Source organism: Mobula hypostoma, chromosome 20 (genome assembly GCF_963921235.1).
Source record: "Mobula hypostoma chromosome 20, sMobHyp1.1, whole genome shotgun sequence".
NCBI classification, from domain to species: domain Eukaryota; kingdom Metazoa; phylum Chordata; class Chondrichthyes; order Myliobatiformes; family Myliobatidae; genus Mobula; species Mobula hypostoma.
The window spans coordinates 19,530,510-19,538,313 of NC_086116.1; the positions used below are offsets into that span (position 1 = coordinate 19,530,510).

At 41.6% G+C, this 7,804-nt stretch overlaps 1 pseudogene; it reads right to left on the minus strand.

The window, feature by feature from the left end:
* Positions 1 to 124: 124 nt before the first annotated feature.
* Positions 125 to 7,804, minus strand: part of LOC134359591 (mucin-19-like) — a 16,873-nt pseudogene continuing 9,193 nt past the window's right edge.

A 7,804-nucleotide genomic window follows, 5' to 3' on the forward strand; every position in this document is an offset into this window, starting at 1 on the left:
CTCGGCCTCATGTACCCGGGGCCAGTGACGTTCGACTCTAATGATGCGCGCCTGCGCGAACTGGGTTCCTGATCGAACTGGTTTGGAACTATCGTGGGCGTTATCTGACTGGATTTATTTTTATTTATAAGCTGTCATTCCTGCATTCCGCCGTGGCGCCTGGCGGGGTAAGAGGGGAGCTGGAGCTGGAGCTCGTTGAAGGTTCGGGAGCACCACGCTTCAGATCCAGTGGTCCAGGCAGGACTGCCACCAGGGTTAGATTATGGTCAGTGATTGCAGTAACGAGAGGAGAACTGATCAAACTGCAGGTGCTGGAATCAGAAACAGGGTGCTGGAAGAAATCAGCCAGTCAGTCAGCATCTGTGTGGAAAGAGAATTGAGCCAACATTCATGAGCCGAAACGTTAACTCTTTCCATGGTGTATGACAGGTTTTTTCCCCAAAACTTATTTTTATTAAATATAGTTGTAATAAGGGTAATTTAGTTAGGGTTTTTGAGACTGCTGCTTTTTACGATGTATGTCAATGATCTGGACAATGGGATTAATGGATTTGTGGCTAAATTTGCCGATGATACAAAGACAGGTTAAAGAGCGGGTAGTGTTGAGGAAAAAGGGAGCCTGCAAAGAGACTTAGATAGTTTAGGGGAACGGGCAAAGAAGTGGCAAATGAAATACAATGTATGGTCATGCACTTTGTTGGAAGAAACAAACGGGCAGACTATTATTTAGATGGGGAGAGAATTCAAAATGTAGAGATTGAAAGGGACTTGGGAGACCTAGTGCAGGATACCCTAAAGGTTAACCTCCAGGTGGTGAAGAAGGCAAATGCAATGTTGGCATTCAATCCTAGAGGTATAGAATATAAGATCGGGGATGTGATGTTGAGGTTCTATAAGGCACTCGTGAGACCACACTTGGAGTATTGTGTGCAGTTTTGGGCTCTTTATTTTAGAAATGATATATTGATGTTGGAGAGGGTTCAGAGAAGATTCACGAGAATGATTCCAGGGTTACCGTATGAGGAACCTTTGGCAGCTCTTGAGCTGTATTCCCTGGATTTCAGGGGAATGAGGGGGGAATAGTAGGAGTCCAGGACAAGAGGGCACGACTTCAGGATTGAAGGGCGTCCATTTAGAACAGAGATGCGGAGAAATTACTTTAGTCAGAGGGCAGTAAACCTGTGGAATTTGTTGCCATGAGCAGCTGTGGAGGCTAAGTCATCAGGTGTATCGGGTGTATTGATTAGCCAGGGCATCAAAGGGTATGGGGAGAAGGCAGGGCAGTGGGGATGACTGGAAGAATTAGATCAGCCCATGATTGAATGGCAGAGCAGACTTGATGCTTCTGCATGACACTTTTGCTCCTATATCTTATGGTCTTATTATGCCATTGATAGGCAAATAGAAAACATTTCTGTTTGGGAAAACTTGTAACTAGATTAAAGATTACATTCACGTCATTTCCGTTCAAGATGTCAGTAACTGAACATGTGGGCTTAAGTTTTTAATGAAGAGAAGGATAAGGACATGTTTACAACCCACTCTTAGAGCACCTCATGAGTTCTCTACCTCAGCAGGGTGGACAATATTTCTGGAAAGAGAACCAGTCAGTTTGACGACACTTTGTCAACAATGGGACAGAAAGGAACAAGTTTTAATTTGCAAAGATAGTGAGGGAAAGATGGATGAGACAAATAACAAATGTTCAGGATTAGAACTCTATCATAACCTGGGATGACCTGTGCCAAAAATGTTCTGGAAAATTTGCCTACCAACACATCTCATATTCCATTTTTGGACAAAGTTCAAAGTTAATTTTTTTATCGAAGTATATGTATGTCACCATACACAAGCTTGAGATTCATTGTCTTGCGGGCATACTCAATAAATCCGTAGAATAATCATAACAGAATCAGTGAAAGACCACACCCACTTGGACATTCAACCAGTGTGCAAAAGACAACAAACTATGCAAATACAAAAAGAAAGAAAAAGCATATCTCAAGAACATGAGATGAAGACTCATTGAAAGTGAGTCCATACATTGTGGGAACATTTCAATGATGGGGCATGTGAAGTTAACCTTTTTGGTTCAAGAGTCTGATGGTTGAAGGATAGTAATGTTACTGAACCTGGTAGTGTGAGTCCTGAGGCTCCTGTACCACCTTCCTGATGGCAGCAGGGAGAAGAGAACATGTCCAATTCCTGACAGAAAAGAATCTGAAGAATGATTGGTAAATTATTCATTTGATCCTATCAATTCAGTTGACTTCAAAGTTCAAAGTAAATTTATTATCAAAGTACATATATGTCAACTTGTACAACCATGAGATTCATTTTCTTGTGGGCATTCACTGTACGTATGAGAAATACAATAGAATCAAAGAAAGACCGCACCCAACAGGAAGAGCAAGCAACTGATGTGTAAAAGATAACAAACCATGCAATTACAGAAAGAAATAAAAACATTTTAATAAACAAATAGCAATAAATATCGACAACCTGAGATGAAGAGTCCTTGAAAGTGAGTTTGTAGGTTATGGGAACAGTTCAGTGAAGAGATGAATGAATTTGAGTGAAGTTATCCCCTCTGGTCCAAGAGCCTGATTGTTAAGGGGTACTAATTGTTCCTGAACCTGCTGCTTTGTGTCCTGAGGCCCCTGTGCCTCCTTCCTGATTGCAGCAGTAAGAAGAGAGCATGTTCTGGGTGGTGGGCTCTTGATGCTGCTTTCCTGCAACAGAGTTCCATAAGATGTACTCAGTGGTGGGGAGGGCTTTACCCATGATGGACTGGGCTGTATCCACTACATTTTGTAGGCTATTCCATTCAAGAGCTTTAGTGTTTCTATACCAAGCTGTGATGCAGGAAGTCAATATACTTTCCACTACACATATCAAAGTTTATCAAAGCTTTGGATGTCATGCTGAATCTTTGCAAACTTCTAAAAAAAATAGAGGCGCTGCTGTGCTTTTTGCATAATGTCGCTTATGTGCTGGACTTCGGATAGAGCCTCTGAAATTATAGCACCAAGGAATTTAAAGTTCCTGACCCTCTTCAACTATGATCCCCCAGTGAAGACTGGCTCATGGACCTCCAGTTTCTTCCTCCTAAAGCCAATAATCATCTACTTGGTCTTGCTGACATTGAGTGAGAGGTTGTTGTTATGGCACTACTCAGCCAGATTTCAAATTTCCCTCCTAAATGCTGATTCATCACCATCTTTGATTCGGCCAACAACAGTGGTGTCATCAGCAAACTTAAATATGGAAATAGAGCTGTGCTTAGCCTCGTAGTCATAAGTATAAGATGAGTAGAACAGGGGGCTTAGCACACAGCCTTGTGGTGCACCTGTGCTGATGGTGATTGTGGAGGAGATGTTGCCAATGCGAACTGACTGGCTCTGCAAGTTAGGAGATCAAGGATCCAATTCCACATTTAGGTATTAAGGCCTAGAGCTAGAAGCTTATTGATTAGTTTTGAGTGAATGATAGTGTTAAATGTCAAACTGTAGTCAGTGAAGAGCATCCTGATGCATGCATCTTCATTGTCCAGATGATCCAGGTGTTGAGTGAAGTGCCAATGAAGTGGCATCTGTTGTTGACTTGTTATGACAGTAGACAAATTTGGAGCAGATTCAAGCTGTTTTTCAGGCAAATGTTGATATGTTTCATCTCCAACCTCTCAAGGCACTTCATCACAGTGGATGTAAGTGCTACTGGACCATAGTTTCTGAGGCAGGTTACCATTTTCTTGTTACCAGTATAATTGAAGCTTGCTTGAAGCAGCTGGGTACCTCTGACTACTGAAGCAAGCGGTTAAAAATACCAGTGAACACTCCAACCAGTTGATCAGCTTAGGTCTTTAGTACTCAGCTAGGTACCCCATCTGGGCCAGATGTTTTCCATGGGTTAACCCTCCTGAGAGGATGATCTTGCATCAAGTCTCAGAGACTGAAATCACAGGGTCATTGGGGGCTGTGGGAGTTTCTGAAGGTGCCTCAATGATGGTCGAAGCTAACATAAAAGGCAATGAGCTCATCTAGGAATGAAACCTTATTGTCACCAATGTCACTTGGTTTCATTTTGTAGAGGTGGTAGCATTCAAGTCCTACCACAGCCCTTCCAGTGATTCAAGTTGGGTCCGGAATTCCCAATTAGCATGTGAGATGAATTTCTGGAGATCATATCTGGATGTCTTGTATTTTACTTGGTCACCAGACCTGAACGTCATTGATCTGGCCCTCAGCCAATTGCAGATCTCATGGTACATCAGCTAATGGTTAGGGAAGGTTCTGAATGAATTTGTGGGGTCACAGTCGTCTACAACTGTTTTTAAAATGTCTGTGACTTTGGCCTAAATCTTCCCAAAGTCTATATTATTGTTGTCACATCAGTAAGTTATTCAATGCACCACCTGAGAGAGGTACTGACACCTTGGGTGAAGTTACCTTGAGCATTTTTTCGTGCATTTGTGGTGTAACAAATAAACGAATGGCAAGCTCTGTGTTTCTTGATATTAATTGAAACATATTAGAACATCTAATTCTTCTATTTACAGTGTTCACATGTTCTTGCAATTTCAAATTCTTTCAGTTTTACTGGAGGATTGTTAGTTAATTCATATGGAAATTTACTCCCTTTCAAATCAGGCATAATGCTCCTTTTTCATCATAAAATTGGGAGGTGGGTGGATGTAGAGAAATAGAACTTACTTGTGTTACATTGCTCGCTCAATTTCCATGTCTTTCATTGTGTGTAGGATGAGCACAATATAATATGATACCAACTGCAAGTTGGTATAACTGTGGTGAAATGTGCAAAGTATTGGTAGTCTAATATTCAAAAACTTCTTCTGATCTTGACTTTAAATTCTTATAGGAAATGACTAGAAAGAAAACTAATAGCATATTGAAATACAATGTGGCACACTAACATTTTTAAACAGTTTTTAATAATGATCATTCATTCAGTTATTTCAGTAATGACAGTATGTAAGGAAAAACAATGAATGTATTTACTTTCCAAATTGTCACTGGACAATATCTCTGCATAAAAGTAAAGAATACAGATACAGGTAATTAAGTATGAATTTTTGATGGCATAATTGCATATTACTCTTTTTTCCATGTTCTTCAGTATGCAACTATAGATATCCCAGGTTTTTAAACTAGAGCTGTTCAGGAGCTGTATTTTCAGAATGAGAATTCACAGCTTCATTTGCTATTTATTAGAAGAATTGACTAGAAGACCTGTAGCAAAGCTGCAGGTTACTAATGAAAGAGAATAGATTATATTTTTTAAATGAACAGTACAGAGGCTATTGAGTTTGAAAGGCTTTGAGAGTACATGCTTTATAAGCTCAGGTACAGAAACTAGAATCTATAAACAAAATGAAATTCAAATTCTTTCTGTGCAGTCAATTATGCATAAATCCTAGATGTATAATTCCTAGGTGGAAAATGCGGAGAGCGGTAGTGATAGGGGACTTGATAGTTAGAGGTGCAGATAGGAGGTTCTGTGGTCGTGACAGAGAATCCAGGATGGTTTGTTGCCTCCCGGGTGCCAGGGTCAAGGATGTCTCCGATCGATTGCATGACATTCTGAAGTGGGAGGGTGATCAGCCAGATGTCGTGGTGCACATCGGTACCAATGACATAGCAAGGAAGAGTGAGGGAGAATGTCCAGGAGAGTGAGTATAGAGAGCTTGGTAGGAAGTTGAAAAGCAGGACCTCGAGGGTGGTAATCTCAGGATTGCTACCTGTGCTACGTGCCAGTGAGGGTAGGAATAGGATGCTCTGGAGGATGAACAAGTGGCTGAAAGGGAAAGTTGGTGTAGGGGGCAGGGTTTCAGATTTCAGGATCATTGGGACCTCTTCTGGGGCAGGTGGGACCTGTACAAGAGAGACGGGTTACACTTGAACTACAGGGGGACCAATATCCTTTTCAGGGAGGTTTGTTAGTGCTATTGGGGAGGCTTTAAACTAGATTTGCAGGGGGATGGGAACCAGAGTGCCAGAGCCGACAGTGTGGCTGGGGTGAAAATAAATGATGTTAAAAGTTCAAGCAAATCCGCTAATAGAAAGGTTGTGAGTGGTGGTAAAAATCTTCTGAGGTGTATATATTTCAATGCTAGGAGTATTGTGGGGAAGGCGGATGAGTTGAGGGCGTGGATTGACACGTGGAATTATGACGTTATAGCAATTAGTGAAACTTGGCGACAGGAGGGGCAGGACTGGCAGCTTAATATTCCAGGGTTCCGATGTTTCAGATGTGATCGAGGCAGAGGAGTGAAAGGTGGGGGAGTAGCATTGCTTGTTAGGGAAAACATTACAGCAGTGCTCAGGCAGGACAGATTAGAGGGGTTGTCTACTGAGTCCTTATGGGTGGAGCTGAGAAACAGGAAAGGTATGGCCACATTAGTGGGATTGTATTACAGACCACCCAATAGTCAACGAGAATTGGAAGAGCAAATCTGCAGAGAGATAGCAGGCAACTGCAGGAAACATAAAGTTGTGGTGGTAGGGGATTTTAATTTTCCATATATTGATTGGGACTCCCATACTGTTAGGGGTCTAGATGGTTTAAAGTTTGTAAAATGTGTTCAGGAAAGTTTTCCAAATCAATATATAGAGGGACCAACTAGAGGGGATGCAATATTGGATCTCCTGTTAGGAAACGAGTTAGGACAAGTGACAGAAGTTCTGTGTAGGGGAGCACTTTGATTCCAGTGATCATAACACCATTAGTTTCAACTTGATCATGGACAAGGATAGATCTGGTCCTAGGGTTGAAGTTCTTAACTGGAAGGAGGCCAAATTTGAAGAAATGAGAAAGGATCTAAAAAGCGTGGATTGGGACAGGTTGTTCTCTGGCAAGGATGTGATCGGTAGGTGAGAAGCCTACAAAGGAGAAATTTTGAGAGTGCAGAATTTATATGTTCCTGTCAGGATTAAAGGCAAAGTGAATAGGAATAAGGAACCTTGCTTCTCAAGGGATATTGCAACTCTGATAAAGAAGAAGAGGGAGTTGTATGCCATGTATAGGAAGCAGGGAGTAAATAAGGTGCTTGAGGAGTATAAGAAGTGCAAGAAAATACTTAAGAAAGAAATCAGGAGGGCTGAAAGAGGACATGAGGTTGCCTTGGCAGTCAAAGTGAAGGATAATCCAAAGAGCTTTTACAGGTATATTAAGAGCAAAAGGATTGTAAAGGATAAAATTGGTCCTCTTGAAGATCAGAGTGACTAGTCGGCTATGTGTCTGGAACCAAAGGAAATGGGGGGAGATCTTAAATAGGTTTTTTGCGTCTGTATTTACTAAGGAAACTGGCATGAAGTCTATGGAATTAAGGGAAACAAGTAGTGAGATCATGGAAACTGTACAGATCCAAAAGGAGGAGGTCCTTGCTGTCTTGAGGAAAATTAAAGTGGATAAATCCCTGGGACTTGACAGGGTGTTCCCTCGGACCTTGAAGGAGACTAGTGTTGAAATTGCAGGGGCCCTGGCAGAAATATTTAAAATATTGCTGTCTACAGGTGAGGTGCCGGAGGATTGGAGAGTGGCTCATGTTGTTCCATTGTTTAAAAAAGGATCAAAAAGTAATCTGGGAAATTATAGGCCAGTAAGTTTAACATCCGTAGTAGGTAAGTTATTGGAGGGAGTACTAAGAGACAGAATCTACAAGCATTTGGATAGACAGGGACATATTAGGGAGAGTTAACATGGCTTTGTGCGTGGTAGGTCATGTTTGACCAATCTATTGGAGTTTTTCGAGGAGGTTACCAGGAAAGTGGATGAAGGGAAGGCG